A 17,067-nucleotide genomic window follows, 5' to 3' on the forward strand; every position below is an offset into this window, starting at 1 on the left:
TTGCTTCTGAATTCTCAAGCTTCGCCAAGTTGATGTACCATGGTCTATACTAAATAAAGGTTGTGAACTGATGCAGTGAATGAATGAATGAATGAATGAATGTGTGATGAAACTCCAAATTCAATGTCTCTCATCCTTATCATTTTTAATAAACTCTAGAAGCAAAACTGGAAGTTACATCCGTTTAGTTAATGGGCGGTGAAGGACACCTCTGTTAGAGTTATATGACTCTCGTGGTTTCCTTTTCTCCTTTTCTACCTAGTTAAAAGGGTAAGGAAAAAGGTGCGGATCTCTACTAATGAGTGGTGCTTGAATCAGTCCACCCAGCCCGTGCTCCCTAACTAAGCTCAGACTACAAACAGAATTACAGCATGTCTCCCTGTGGCACAGTGGGCCAGAAACCAGGCAGTTCTGCAAAGCTTACACCCGGGAACATAGCCAGCTCTATAATTTGCTGGGTCCAGTGTAAAATGAAACTATAGGACCCCTTATTCAAAAACAGAAGGGAGGGAGCCATTGGAACCCCTGTAAAGCTTTTTCTGTGGTCAGTATCTAGATTGCCATGGTAGTTCATTTGTTTTATTTGCTGCTTAATCTTCTAAAAAAAAATTAGAATTTTAACATGAAATTCACCACTTGTTTTTACATTGTGCAATGCTACTTTCAAATGCAGACATTTAAATAAGCATCTAACTCTTATGTAATATCACCAGAATTATAGTTATATTCTGGTTCTTATCCCAGGATGCCTTGATTTAGCCAGAAAAAGGAAGGGCAGAAAACGTAGGAAAGTTAGAAGGAGGAAGGCCCCAGGCATGGAGTTGGCCTGGCAAACAAACTCAAACACCAGATACTTGTAGGGAGAATATAGCCCCTGAGGCACTTTGGACCGTGCCTCCTGATGCCAGGCCCAGGTGACAGCCTCCCCTGAACCCTACATCTTTCTGACAGATGCAGTACCTTGTGGGAGCAGGATCTGTGGAAGTCTCAGCAAATATATCTCTTGCCCAGAAATCTATCACCCAAACCTAGAGCAGACAGGGAATCCATGTACTAAGATAATATCTGTGATTCTGGGTAGCACCCAGCTGCCAGTCTATCAGGTACAAAGAGTACCCAACACAAACCCTCTCTGGACCAATCCCCAGCTCTCTTCTGGGATGAAGAATGTAGCATTTTCATGACCTGGCATGCCTGCAGGACAGCAGGCAGAGTCCAAGGCACCAGAGAGCAGCAAAAAGGTTTCTGCTAGAATCACACTGGGGAAGTGCAGGCAGAGGAACCTCTCGTGGCATGAGATGGTGAGTCCCCAGACACACTCCATTGTCCCATCAGACTTCACTTACAAAGCACAAGTTCAAAAGAAAAAAAAAAATAGGAAGAATTTCAAGGTAGTTATCACAGAGCCTAAGTCCTAAGCGTGAGGCCCTGAGGGCCTGGGATTCCATGAAATACCCAACTAAATGCCTCACCCAAGGCCACAAAGCAAGGTAAATGGCAGCGCTAGGAATAAATCTTTTTTCCCACCACACATGCTGCTTCTTTTAGAATAGACTATTTCTAGCAAAAACAACATGAAACTACAAGATTTACAGTGCTCTGCTCTTGAGAGAGGGAGGGGGAGGGAGAGAGGGAGAGGGAGAGGGAGAGGGAGAGGGAGAGGGAGAGGGAGAGGGAGAGGGAGAGAGAGAGGGAGAGAAGGAAAGCAGTTCCTATGGGCATCCTTTATTTTTCTCAATGTTACTTTATGGTGTACAAAGCAACTCATTGTATCACCATATTGCTAGAATGTTACCCCATTTTACAGGTGGGGGAAACATTCATGGATCAGGAGGACAGCTGTGCATGAGACCAAGACTGAATCCTTACCCCGTTTTATTATTAATCCATAGTCCCTAGAATGAAATCATGGGGAAGAGGACAGTGAAGGCCACCAAGCTGGGAGAGCAAGCCCCACCATCAGACCCCACTGAAGCAATGGCATGTGACTAACACTTGTCTCGACACCACAGGCAGCAGAGTTGGGGAGACTCTGTTCCAATATTTATGTCCCTGCAACCTTGGCAGCCACAGTAGCTCTGCCACTTCTTGGGTCATTTCCCTCAAGTTATGGCTTACCTCTGTGCTTCTGTCTTCTCTACAGTTGGGGTGATGGTGATAATATCTGTTTTATAAAGTTGTTCTGATAATGGCAGTGCAGTTGACTCTCGGGGATTAACAGTTGTTGCCATATTATCAGCCAAATTTCAGTCGATGTGAATATAATGGAGCCCATATCTCTCTCTCCCCTCCCTACCCCCCCTCTCCTGTGTATCTATCTCTCAAACTGACCAGCCATTTGAGGAAAGTGGCTCTCCCTGCACCCCAAATAAGAAGAATCAATTAGTCTTTGAACAGTGTGAGTATATGAGTACTCATACACTAGAACCTCCAGATGTGTTTGGAAGGAACATCTGGTTCAACCCTCTTAATATTCAGTTGAGAAAAATTAAGACCTAAGGAAGTTGAATGATTTTTTTCCATGTTTATACAATTAGTTTTTTTTTTCCAAATAAGCCAGCACTCTTAATTTGGTGCCCATTTCTAATGAATATTATTGTTAGATAAAACATAACCTCATTATTGCCTTTACTTTGAAATACTGATTTTTTTCATAATGTGGAATGATTATGAAGAACAGCAGATCCAGTATATTTTGAGTTGTTCTAATTAATCCTGATGATCATTATCATTATTCCGTGAAAAATGATTTCAGTTCATTTGCTCTCCCGGTACACGTACATTGAAGGATATACTGGTATTATTCTCACAGTATGTTCTCTTTCTTCTGCCGGATAGGAAATATTTTTTGAGCCATATGGGATCCTAATTCTCTGAATGCTTTTAGATTATCAGATGTCTCAACTGATAGCCCTGGATAGAAATCAAATCATGAGAATTTGCAAAACTTGTGGGGAGAAAAAGATTGAGAACATTTTGGTGTTATGGTGTACCAGCAATGCCATCATTATCTTTCCTTCAGTTAGAGGAGAAAAACCACACGTCGGGCATCCTGCATATTGGAGTTTGCTGCTGGAGCTTTTCAGTGCACACTCGTGTATGCCAGTGAGCCTTCAGCTGCATTCTGTTATGAGCCTATACTTCATGCTTGCACATCCATTCAATAAAGCATGTGTGCTATTTGGTTCTTAGCCAACAAGAACTGAGGGAGAGGCAACGATAATGAATCACATTCCTTTCTCCCAAAAAGCTTGCTGACCAGCAAAGGAGACAAGGAATCTAATACCCAGGAGAAAGAAACCAAGGATTCTGTAACTGGTTACCACTTCTTCAACCTAATCATGATGTACCTATTTTTAAACAATATACACTTTAAGTTAATATGAAGAATTTCATGATAGTTTAGATACCAGTTGAATATTATAGAACTTTTTCTTTAGCTCCAAGTCTAGTTTTTTCTTCTTTTGAAAAAAATATTTATTTATTTTATGTATGTGAGTATACTGTTGATCTCTTCAGACACACCAAAACAGGGCATCGGATCCCTCCCATTACAGATGGTTGTGAGCCACCATGTGGTTGCTGGGAATTGAACTCAGGACCTCTGGAAGAGCAATCAGTGCTCTTAACCGCTGAGCCATCTCTCCAGCTCGTCCAAGTCTGTTTTGTGTTGGCCAAGAACTCTTGAACATGGAGTGTGTTCATGCCCTGGGGTGTGGTTGATATGCACAGTGACTCTCCATTGGAGAAGAATGATTCTATCTTTCCCAGAAGGTATCAACTGCAAATAACTTCTTTCATTCTTTTGTTTGTTTGGTTTGGTTTTGGTTTTGGTTTTGGTTTTTAGAGAACGATAGAGAACATGAAATTGGCTGTGAAGGATAGTGGGGAAGAGCTAGAAGGTGTTGGTGGAGAAGAAAAACTATGATCAAAATATGTTAAATGTAAATAAATAAATAAATAAAATTAAAAAGAAAAATTAAACAAGGGAACCTTTGATGATATTTATTATAGGAAAGGGTTTCCTTCTTTTTCTTTCTCGAGACAGGTTGAGAGATGCTAGGCAAGAAAGGGTCTAAGATAAAACAAAGAGCACTCTATATGTTATAGACATACAGTCTATATGGCATATGGCGTGTGTGCCTTGAAGGGACCTTCCTTTTGTCTTCAACCTTGAGTCAAAGGTGTGATCATCCAGGCCCCAAACAGTCCTAAGGGCTTTTCTTGTCTGTGACCTTACCTCACTGTTATGATCACTGCTCTAGTAGATCACCCTGCTTTCTGTACTCTGCTGGGACACACCATCTCCTCACACATCAGTCGAGGACCACGGGGTGAGCATTTTCCCACCACCACGTCTTAAAACTGAAATGAGTCAAGACAAAGTCTTCATGAAGAAAAATATTGCTTTCTCTCTTTTTTTTTTAATCCAAAAGACATCTCAGGAAAAATAGCTCAAATACCAAACCCAAAAATAAGTATAGGGAAAAGTCAGGAATATTCATTCCACCAGCCAACACTTTCTAAAGTATCAGCACCGTTTATCTCTCACCAAAGGTGTCCTGGATCACAAAGGATCTAAACGTGCCCTTTGGCATCTCAAGAGCTCAGGGCACAGCCACACCTAAGGCCAGCCTAACCTACCAGCAAATGCTCTTACTGTTTCTGCCTGATATGTATAATGTGTGAACATCTCAAGAGTGGGGGTTTTTTGTTTTTTGTTTTTTGGTCTATGCTTCATGTATTGTATTTACAGAACACAAGGATTATGTAGAAATATGCTTCCAGCTGAGCTCTGACTTTTTACAACCTCTGGATACCTGCAGTGGCAATGCTCAAAGCTACTCCCAGATATATAAAAATAAATAAAAAATAAAACTACTTATGCACATGTGGTGACATTGTATCCAGTAATTGTTAACTGAAACTGGAATTGAAAGGAAAGGGCTCCCTCAAAAGTCTTTGCATAAGATTTCATTATTTCAAGCCAAAACAAGATGAAACCATGAAAAGAAAAAATCCAGTACACATACACACTTACACACACATACACACATACACACATACATACACATATACACACACTCATACAGACATACTTACACACATATACATACATACACATACACACATACTTGCATACACACATACATATGCACACATATACACACACATACATACACACAAATATACACATACCTACACAGACACACTTGATTCTGACAACTTTCTTTTTTTATTCTAACACCCCTTGTTTGCTGCGCTTGTGTTAATCTATCCCAGTCTGAATACAATAAAATAAGGCAAACAGTAAGAACCCATTGCCGCCTTCTCAACTGTTGCATGTCATGAGACATGTTCCTATCATTATTTTTACCAACATATAAAACTGTCCAAAGAAACACAGATTTTTAAAAAACGGAGAGAGCTTATATACTCAAGAGTCATTACTTCTTCCACAGCCCAGGCTTGCCTACTTGTAGACATCCAATGAAACTATTCACAATGAGCAGTCAGTGCTGTAATGGGCACTCTCTCTTCATGGGCCTCTCTCTGTTCTCGTCTGCCTTACCCTGAGGAAAGTCCTTAGTACATCCTCATAAGCACAGAAACTCACAAGTGAGTTTCTTCCTTTTCCCAGTGGGTAGATCTGCCCATGTACAAACACAGTTTCAAATAGGCTCAGAACTAGAGCAGAATCAGCTGTGAAGTAGGAGGTAGCAAGGGAGAAGGGACTCAAATAGTGTTCACCACAAGGTAGAAATAAAATTGGTAGGACCATCAAGTATGTCTAGGCATAAACTTTTTGCAACCCACTTTTAATAAGGGTTCAACTTCTCCTATAGCCCACCACCCAGCAGAGTTATTGGGGAGAAAAGTTATTAAGATGTGGGAGAAGTGGACCTGTGTAACAATAGTTCTTTGGGGGCAAGCTCAATCTTCTTTTGATCTACAGTTCAGTCCTGTAGCAAACACCAAATATGACTCAGTAGCTGAAGACCAGTCCTCTGGGGAGGCAGATACCAAACAGGAACTGACAGCTACAGACCAGTCCTTTAAACAGGCAGACACCACACAGGAACCGACAGCTATAGACCAGTCCTTTCAGCAGACAAACACTAGGCACAAACCCGAAGCTGTAGTTCAATCCTGAAGAAACCACAAGGCTCACCAACCAGCCTGAGGTGAGGCCTTGGGAACCTCACCTAGTAGTTCTTGGGCAAGCTTCTCTCAATGTCAGCCTCATCACAGTGGAGCTCAACAATGCTATGTAAGGTGAACTAATACATGAGTGTTGTTGGCAAAGGAGAGGCAGTGCAAACCAAACCAAGGCTCAGTGCTCATCCCCCACTGTCTGTGGGGATCATATCTATACTCCTTCATCACAGGTCCTTACACATGTTCGCTATATCAAAACACCCTTTCACCTGTGTCTGCTTCAGGAAAACATTCTTTCCCATGTCTGCTCCAGCAAAACCTCCTTTCACCTGTGTGCCCCCTCAAGTATGAATGTTTTCAACCTAATTGTTGCTAAGTCTTTGCCCATAATTTGTCAATTTAGAATCCTTATCAAATACCATTCTGATTACTATACATATATGCAATGTGTTTTGTCCAAATTCACTTCCTAGTTCCTCCCCCATCCCTTCCCAGATTCCTCCCATCAGGTCTTCCTCCCAACTTCATGTATTCCTTTATTGCTATCACTGAGTCCAGTCGATGATGGTAGCATGAACATGGTGTAGGACTACCCACTGAAGCACAGGCAACCTACCTGGGGCTGAATCCCTGAAGAAAACAGACTCTCCTTCCTTCAGCAGCCAATAGCTCTTCAGCTAGGGTGGAGCCTCAGGAGCCCCTCCCCAAGCCATGCTGGTATTTTGTCTGGCTCGATCTTATGCAGGTCTTGTACAGGCAGCCAAAGCCACTATGAGTTCATGGGTGCAACAGGCCTGCCGTGTTCGGATAACACTGTTTTTCCAGAGTCCTCCACAATCTCCAGTTCTTACAATCTTCCTGCCTCCTCTTCCAGGATGATCCCTGAGCCATGGGTTGTGGGGTAGGGCATGATAAAAATATTTCATTTAGGCTAAGCCCTTCACAGTCTCTTCTCTGCAGTTTGACCAGTTGTGGGTGTCTATTTTAAGCTCTGTCCACAACAAAAAGAAGCTTCTCTGAGGAAGGTTGAGAGCCACATTAATCTATGGCTATTAAGCTGAGTATTTAGAGAACAGAGCCATGTGATACTATATCCATTTAGCAACATAATAATAATAATAGGTTCTGCCCCTAGGGCCTATGACCTACTGTGACGTTTGTCTTTACCACCTGGCTTTTCCCATTGGTTCAAATGGAAACTTATATTTGCCATGGGAATTTGATTCCCCCAGAGAAACCAATCCACATTGTTCTCTGAAAGGTCAGCTTTTGTCTCTTTTCCTTTAGATAGTTGATGTTTGTCAGGCATGTTTCAATTCGGGTTGTTGAGTTCAGTATGTCACCCTGTTTCTTCGTGTGTTCAGTACACCATGGCCAGATTATCTGATTCCAAGTTTGTTGATATCTTCCAATTCTTCTTATTATAGTTTAAATATAATTGAAGTTATTGAGTATGGCAAATCCCTGCATCACTCAGGCCTTTTCCTGCTTTCTACTCCAAAGTCTCTTCTTCAGTGAGTAGACTTCTGTCTGTTCCTACGTATTTGGCACTGTTCCCGCCCTGGTGCCTTTGTGCCTACTGTTGCTTCTGTCAGTGATGTACTTCTAATGGCTCTTCTCACCCATTCCTCAGTCCTTCTAATCATTTAAAATGATTCCTCAAGCTTTCCTGCCCAGTCTTTCCAACACAGGTCCTCTGTGTTCAGTCTTGTTTTATCCCAGTACTCTATTAAGTTCCTTCAGAGCAGCTCGGCTTTCTGTGTGAGCTTGAGCACATCATCAGATTATTTGTGCATTACATTTTAAAATTTTTGTAAGAAGGTTAATTGTAACAACTTTCAAAGTTGTTATGAGCAATAAAAAGGTGGAGTGCCGGGCAGTGGTGGCACACGCCTTTAATCCCAGCACTTGGGAGGCAGAGGCAGGCGAATTTCTGAGTTCGAGGTCAGAATTGGAGGTCAGCCTGGTCTACAGAGTGAGTTCCAGGACAGCCAGGGCTACACAGAGAAACCCTGTCTCGGACAAAAAAAAAAAAAAAAAAAAAAAAAAAGGCAGAGTGCTTAATGACATAGTAAACATTGGAGTATTACTTCACACCTTGCATGTTTTTATTCAATTATTTTCCTGTTTTATCCACTAGACTTTAACTTCTAATGGAAAAAGATCTTGTCTCTCATAGAAGAGTGTCCTGAAAACCCCAGGAACATGCCTGACACAGAAGAATTGCTCAAAAACTGAGTTGAATAAATTTGTGTTGACTAAATGAATGACTGCCCATTCTTGCTCTCTGACATCTCTAGATTGGACTCTTGGTTCATTCTCAGCTTTCTGTGACTTCATCCCCAAGGCTATCCAAGTAAAAGCATGGTGTCAACTTAAGTTTCAATTGATGTATTTTTTTTCCCAGCAACCATATTTCCCGCAATACCACCTTTACACTTCAGAACAAATCATTTCCCCTCCTGCCTGTTTCCCTCCTTCCCTATCCTTCCTCGTCCTTTCATCTTGAATTTCTTTAACTAAAATGTATCTGAACATATTTCTGTGTCAGAAAACCCCATCACCTTTGAATCTGGAGATGTGTATTTCCTGGGGACTGCCATCTCTGTGAGTTAATGAATAAGTTATTAATGATTAGATTATCAACATTAGGAGCACACAATTGTCCATCCTCATGGTCACACTTCCCTCGGCTTAGATCACCCTTTGTGGAGTCCATAACTCACACCCGTTTTTCTAGATTCTTAACCTAGTAACAAAGAACACAACCTCCCTTGACTTTTTCCCAGATACACTCTACCTTCCTGCATTCCAACACACTGTCCTTCATTCTGGCTGGGAAGCGACCTAAAGGAGTCATGGAAACATGCCCCGGACCTGAAAACTTCTCCTCATCTGACCAGTTAAACTTCTGACAAGGATTTACACACACAAGAGCTGGATCCCTCATATCAACCTGTTGCCAAACTGATGCTCCAACATCCTGTGCGGAACCCATTCAATTTCTGTAGTACTTTAGCCACAAGGACCCTCAGTCACATTTATTAAGTGGCTTGGTTTTAGATGATAATAATATGAAAGAACTAACTACTTGACCTTTCAGAGGGTATATAATTTATCAGAAGTAAAATGTGTTAAAGAATATATACATATATAAATATATATTATATATATGTGTGTATGTATGCATGGGAATTAATCCTGAGCAATGTTACACATCTGTTGACTGAAGAAAACACCTGTTCCTAGACACCTGGTTCTCTTTCAGTAGAAAGTGAGGTCCTATCTTGGAGTCTGATAGAATAAAACACAGGTCACAGATTCATCAGATGCTGTGCAAACTTTGAATGGTTTTGCATGCCCAAGACTATTCCCTCATCTATATAATGAGGATAATGCCAACTAGCTTACAAGATTCTTACAAGATTTATAATTGAATGGGCAATGTAGCGAATACCATGAACATGAACATCAGCTCTTAGTATTCCTCCACACCACTAGCCAAAGGAGTGTGTAAGAGGAGCCTGCTGGAAATATCAAAGCATTGTGTTCCTCCCCAAGCAAGAGCAGAATGTCCACACTAAGCTAGATGTTGCCCACCTTTCTCTTGAGAGGCACCAAGAAATAAATGTTCAGCATATTTGATAGAAGAATAAAACTCAGTACCTGCCAAGATTATGTACAGCCTACTCAAGGGAAAAAAATTAACTTCACAGCTTGTAATTGGAAAAGGACATGGGACAGCTGCTAACTGTTTTCCTTTCTCTGCTTTTGGCTTGTTCTTCTAATAGCTCGCCCTTAACACTCTGCATTGCAATGAGAGCAGAACAAGTAGATCTGGGGTGTCCCCTCCAACCCCAACCCCACAGTCAGACTCAGCCTCTGGGAAAGACCGTTTAAAGTATCTAATATCCCAGCAACCCCTTTGGGATGGTGTAAAACCAGCTAGACACCATGCTGCAAAAGAGAAGTTAACGCGCCATGCTTAGTTAGGGAACACTTAAGCCAGAAAAGCCTACAGGTCCCTGCCAGCCTGGTTCCATGATTCAGTGAACAGAAAGGACCAGAGTGCGGGGGAGGGATGGGTCAGACAGCTTTCTAAATGATCTTCCACAGAGAGGGAGTCAGCTGCTTAAATGCCATGAAGCCAGACATCAAATTCACTGGGGCACCTCCTTTTATGTAATTTCATATGCCTCCTAAGTAAAATATATAAATGGCTTAGGCCAGGGCATGTTTTGTTTTGTTAAGCTGAATCTTTCCTCGCCTGCATTAGTCACAGTGGAGGTGAGATGAGGTTAGGAATGAGACCAATTCACTGCCCGCTGTACTGCGAGGATGACTATCTGGGGTAATTTATGAGAACTGTGCCTCAGCTCCAAGTTAAGTGGGGTTGCTAAAAGAATGAAATGCGAAAACATGCGTAAAGCAATCTGAATGGTGCCTAGCTAGCATATAGAAAGAATTCAGTAAAGTATGTAGTTTAGCTTACCTCAACTACCACTTGTATAAGCATTGAAGGAATCCAGTTCCTATTGATTAGATGGGTAACATCTTTGAAGCTGTCTTTTGAAGTGTTTTGTGTAGCTGGGTTTTCATCAACCCTGAAGAGGCAGGGGACTGGGAAATACATGAAATGGTCTTTCCTTTAGGTGAATCTAAGCCTAGATGAGAATGGGGTGTGGAGGACTCTCCCAGGGCAGTCTGTCTGCACTGTCTTTCTATGTTTATGCATGTAACTGGAAAAAAGTAAGACCACTCAGATAAATTTTGCTCACATCAACTTTTCTTCTTACCTCAAGAAGCTGTGAACTGGCAGCTTTCAAAGTGAAGACTAGGGACTGGAGAGATGGCCCAGCAGTAAGAGCACTGTCTATTCTTCCAGAGTTCCTGAGTTCAATCGCCAGCAATCACATGATGGCTCACAAACATCTGTAATGGAATCTCTTGTGATCGTGAGCTGATCATAGACATGTGGGAAGGGTTATGATTATGTTTTGCCTATAACTTAATTTTCTACTTTATCTATTGGATTAAACATAAAGTCTTCATGGCATGCCAGGCAGGTGTCATGTTTCATATACGATATCTGGAGAATAAGATTCTAATTCCAGCTTCAAAAAAAAATTTCACATAACCTTAAATCCCAGAAAATTTTTCATAAGCTAAAAATATAGGTAGTTAGTTAAGCAAATATAGGAAATTCTGCGGCAATCAAGAGAGTACATTACAGAGGCCTAAGATTTGAAAGGACTGCAAATACTTCTAATGCTGTTCCTTTATCATAAGTTAGAGAATTACACATGGAGGGAGCATGGAGGCTGCATGGTGGGACAGCAGGTGAAACACTTGCCACAGAGGCCTGGCAACACCGAGTTTCATCTCCACAACCCACAGTGAATGGAAAGTAACTCCTGAAAGTTGCCCCTGACCTCCACGTGTGTGTCATGGCACACACGAGCACACATCACACACACTCACACCACTATACATCATCATCATCACCATCATAATAATAATAAATAAAAATTGGAGCACACTCATCATCTATGATATGAGCATTGACAGTAATCACACTTCTGAGTGACGAGGTATATGTAGCTTTATTCTAATGCTGCACGGCGGAAAAATCTGTTACTTATGGCAATAGCTACTATCCCAATCACTCAGAAAAGCCGTGCACTGTATCTCTCTATAAACTGACACCAAGTTGACTCAAAGCTGTAAGGTAAGAAGCTAAGATGTAGCATTTTATTCGAAGAAATATGATGTACACTGCTCTCTTCTCTAGTTGGGTTGTTGTCACCATAGACCCTCCCACCCCACAAGCAAAACAATCAGAAAGCACTTCATTTCCTGTTAAGAAGAGAAACATTTGGATTTTAATTCATGAAAGGTGCAAGACCATAACATTTCTTTGCTGTAACATTTCTGTATGCTGTAAAGAAATAAAATACGCCTGCTTTTCCAGTGGAAGTTTGTGAGAGATCAATGTTGCTGCACCGTATATGTACCCTGTTTTAAATATCCCGTCGAAGTAAGGCCACACAAATTGTGAGAAGAATCTGACTGACCCAGTTATAAAGCAGACGCCGTTTTCCCCCACCAACATTATCTCTCGATGTCTTCAGCTTGAGCCTGCCTGAAGAAAAAGAATAGAAACATTTCCTACTCCAGCGTGCATTCAGAAGCGGCCAGCTTTCCTGAGGTCCTCAAAGGTGGTTCCCAGCTCTTGATTTAAAACGGAATGGGAAGTCAAAGATTCTAAATGAATGCAATATTGTATCAAAGTTATGAAGCCGCACGCACGAACTTCCCATGCTGTTCTGAGAGCCGGGGCCATCAGTGCGGACATCCCTGAGATATGATTTCAATAAATAGTTGTTGTATCTCTAATGGGCCATTAAGCAGGAAACGCAACTACTCATTTCTGTTTGGTCATCTCAGTGGTCTATCTGAGCTGAAAACCTCCATACATAACAGTCTCCCCATGGTCAGACAAGCTTTGGCTTCAGCTACCTCGCATAGGATATTAGGTGATTTCTCTTCATTCTGTGATTTAGGAAGGTAATAAAGAGCCCCGGATCTGTCAGTTCTCATCAGGAAAAGGGCAGCAGCTGGAAAAACACCCCCCTCCCCGGGCCTTTGATCGTGCTAATAAGTTGTTTAGTTACTGACTAGCAAATCCACTTTCTCTCTGATTGCTTTCCCCAAAACCACCTGTGCGATGTTGGGTGCTGCGCTCAATAGCTTGTCTGTCTCGTCTGCACTTGACGTTCCATGGCATGGCTTTCTAACATCGTCATGAACTAACACCACCCCAAGTGTGACAACTTCATAATTCATTTTGGCCACAAAAATATTGGGAGGTAATTTGCTGAAGACACTATATTTAATATCCACGAACTATGGCCAAATGGTATATAGCTAACTACATCCCGAGAATGATGAATATGTTTTACTCCTGGTCTCGTTTGCCCCATCTATGTGATTTGACTATGCTTTCACTGTCAGTAAGTTAGAGAAGACCTGACTAACAGAACTTGCTTCAGTGACAGACATGCTGGAAATCGGGTATTGTCCAACATTGCAGTCACCAGCCAAGTTAGCCAGAAAGTACTTGGGTTCAGGGCCGAAAAGAACCAACTGGATTTGGCAAGGAGGGGTCAGGCTTAACATTTATTTGGTAGAGAAGTCTATGGCGCTCCTGCTCATTATGGGGGCGGGAGAGAATGATGTCATGCGATGGTGAGGAGAAGGGATGTACTGGAATAGGCAGTTTAAGCAGAGGAAGAGCAAGGAGCTCTGCTCACCAAACCAGTGATCGAGCGGTGATATGCAAACTGGATGAAGGAATGCAGAGCTAGCTTTATATTCAGCTTTTGTTAGGGGGAAAGAGTTAAGTTAAGCTGAAATTCTCTGCGTTAACAAAAACAAGCAATAGAGTGAGCGTCCACTGTAGCCCCTTGGGCACAATGGGAATGCCTGTGGTCTGGACAGTGTAACTGTGGCCCAAATGTAGAAGGAAATCATGAGAGTTGTAAAATCTTACTTTACTCTAAAAAGCTGTAAGAATTCATAGCACTACACAGAAGGTATCCTGTTAGCTAAGATTGCTCTGTCAAAAACAAGCAAACAAACAAGCAAACATTGTTTTGAACTTCTTGGTAATCATTTCTTAAAGCCAACTTTAGGTAGGTTCTAGATTCTAAAACACTAAAATGACGTTTCAAAATACACACTCTATATATAGTGATACTTATCAAAAATTAAACATGGCTGAAATCATATTTTAATACATATTGGTTAGTCGGCTTCATTTTACAGGTAAGAGCCAAGAAATCTAAAATAATTTTTATAATTTAATTATGTTTGCCTAACCGTACTCCAAATAGGTCCAAGCCACCTTACATTTTAAGCAAAATAAAAATTGAAGATATATCAGGATATTGGGGGAGAGAGGTTATTCTTCGAATTATAGAAACAAGGAAAACATTTTCTTTTTATTAGTATTTTTCATGACACAAAATAATTGTACATATTTGCCACACACTATGATGTTTCTATTTGTGTGTACATTTGTCTAGTGAACAAAGAAGAATAATTGGCAAAATGAAAAATTCTAATAGTATGCCTCATTAGGGACATTGAGTCCTTTTCTTTGTATTTTCCAATTCATAAGGTACATTCTTATAGTTTGTATTACAACTCTCTACTTTCCACTTACGTTTAAAAGTGTTTGGTTAGTATCCTGTATGCTAGGAAATCTGACCCAAAGCATAGAAGGTTACTGTGTATTTAACACTCTTAAAATCGCAGACTTCTGTACAATTATTCCAAAAGTCTCCTCCCTTATTGAAAATAGAAAGGACTGTATATGAGTGCTGTCAAGGAAAGACAGTGGACCTTCAGGACTTAATTGTTGAAACCATCAAATTATTCAAATATTGCTGCCAAATTTTTAGGATTAACTGTAGACCATAGGTCCTACAAACCATAAAATCTTAATGATATGCTTGCTGATATACAAAGAAACTAGACCCCACATTTTGTGTGAGCTGAATGTATAGACTGGTAGTTCAGTCCATGGAAATCATGACAGTGGTCTAGCACGTAAGTGGCCAGTGTTGTGATTGTTGTTCTAATGTCAGTAAGTGCTTTGGGGAATCCTCAAAGATGAAAAGTCAGACCGAGCTTCATATATCCCACTCAAGTTCCTTGAGTCCGTTTCTAGAAGTGATAACGACTTCTCAAAATGAAGTCGTTTCTATGCTCAGCCAGGCTCTATCGAGTGCACATGGTGGTTTCTTAAGAGCAGTATTTCCTGTGGCACAGGGCCAAGACTGGCTTTACTTGTTTTTCATTAGCCTTTCCATTATCATGCTGCTATACACCGGGATCACTCTACCTCCACCGAGATGGCTGGCTTAAGCATTGGCACATCACTATGAGTAGGTGGACCGCTTTTGTTCTGTGAATGGCCATCTTAAATCCCTAACCGTGATACTGTTCAGTCGGCTTTAATCTGCTAACAACAGTCAATTATCCATTTGTAACATAGTCTGATATTATACTGTTTACATCATCTCTTCTACCCTTCCTCAGTTCCTATCTGGGGGAAAGAACTATCTGGGAAAACATCTAACCCATCTCCTGCCCCCACTCTGAGTTTCCCATCTCTTCGTTCTGTAGGTCTGACCCCAACTAAAACTGCTTGATGGTTTTCCATAGTTTTCTGCCTTCCATACCGATTACCTAAGCCAGGCCCATCCCATCCCTAAAACAACCATAGCACCCTCTTAATGGTCTGCAGGACCCCAGGACTGCCCTTTCTAGTTCATTTTCTGTCACTCTGAGCCTCCCTAAGTAGCTGGTTTTTTTCCATGTTTTTCTGTCATTTCTCATGCTATGCATTTATAGGATGAAAGTTGGTCATTCAGACAAACAGCAATGCAAACTCTTGAATTTCCACCCAACCCTCAAGTCTTCAATCTTATATTTTTGTTTTGATGGAGTATAATCCCTGTGCTTGTGTATGGAGCATGTATGTGATATATGTATACAGTGGATAATGATCAAATTTGATTAATTAACATTTCATCTTCTTAAATATCATCCCCACAATTTATAAAATATTATAGTCTTATAATAATTTTAGAATCTATAAAACTGTTATAGAATATAGCTAGTCTACTGTGTGATGCAACATTTTAATGAATTTCTCCCATCTATCCCTTCATCCAATCTCCCAGCCACTTTTCATAGCCTTACAACCTCTTTTCTACTTCTGGCTTCTACCAACGAGTGAGAAAATGTGGTTACCTTATTTCATTTAGAATATTCAAGTCTTCAATCTAAAGTGAAACTCTATCCTGTGAACCCTGAAAGCCCGGAGCCATTTAAGAGGCACCAAATGAGCAGTCTCTACTTTTCTGTTTCAAACACTGATCAGGGGATTAAAGTACTCACTTGAGAGACATTGGGAGTAGACTGGTCCTTGCAGAATGTGAGTTTCATTCAGCCTTTTCATTTTGTAGGGAAGGAAACTGAGGCCCAGCGGTAAAAATCGAAATGATCTTTCTAAATTTAGAATTCTATCATGGAACTCTTTTTTAAGGCTGCCCATAGCTTTCCATGGTGGCCAGAATGAATATAAACTCATTGTGCCATACAGTGTTCATTTAGCCTAGCCTAGACTTACTTTTCTGACCTTGCCTTTTTTTTCTCTCTCTCTCCATTTTTGTCCCATATACATGTGTTTTTCTACAGGTTATTGCACGTGGCTTCTCTTTTGTCCTTCTTGTTTGGGGTCTTAAGCATAGTTCAGATGTCTGGTTATACATCACCTTCTCCAAAAGTGTGCCCTTAATCCCCTCAGGATTTCCAAGCAAGTATCACATGGTACCTGTTTGCAGTTTGCAAATGGAGGGAGCAACTAGCATCATTTGCAGACACTTGCATCTTCTTCATTGTTCCATCTCCGTGTTTTTAAGAATCTGACATTTGATATTCTAAAATGAATTATTTTTACTTTTAACCTGCCATGTACCTGTCAATTTTCCCATCAGCCCTCCTCACAAAATCTATTTTCAGATTAGTTTTTAAAAATAAATGGATTCATTCACATCCTTCTAGAAGTCGCTGAAAATCTTGAATGATGACTCTTCCTGGAAGCCCTTATACTTTTACAGGAATGGAATTCTAAGTCATGGAATGACTCTTCGATGCAGAGAAGTTAACATAATAGAAAGTCATGAGAGATGTATGTGAGGGAAGGTCGGCTCCCATGCCCTCCCAAGAGTCCCACAGATGACTTACTCTTCACACACACAAAGTACAATGACTCTGTTTTTTGTTTATAGAACTCAGAGAACTTGTCTAACTCTGTGGAAAGTAAATTCTTATTAT

The 17,067-nt window shown here is 40.9% G+C and overlaps 1 protein-coding gene across 37 annotated transcripts in view; it reads left to right on the top strand.

Moving 5' to 3' along the window:
• The window catches only part of Anks1b (ankyrin repeat and sterile alpha motif domain containing 1B), a 1,100,386-nt gene that overhangs the window by 754,428 nt on the left and 328,891 nt on the right, over positions 1–17,067 (top strand). The window lies entirely within an intron of this gene.

The sequence above is a fragment of the Mus musculus genome, chromosome 10 (assembly GCF_000001635.26).
Source record: "Mus musculus strain C57BL/6J chromosome 10, GRCm38.p6 C57BL/6J".
NCBI classification, from domain to species: domain Eukaryota; kingdom Metazoa; phylum Chordata; class Mammalia; order Rodentia; family Muridae; genus Mus; species Mus musculus.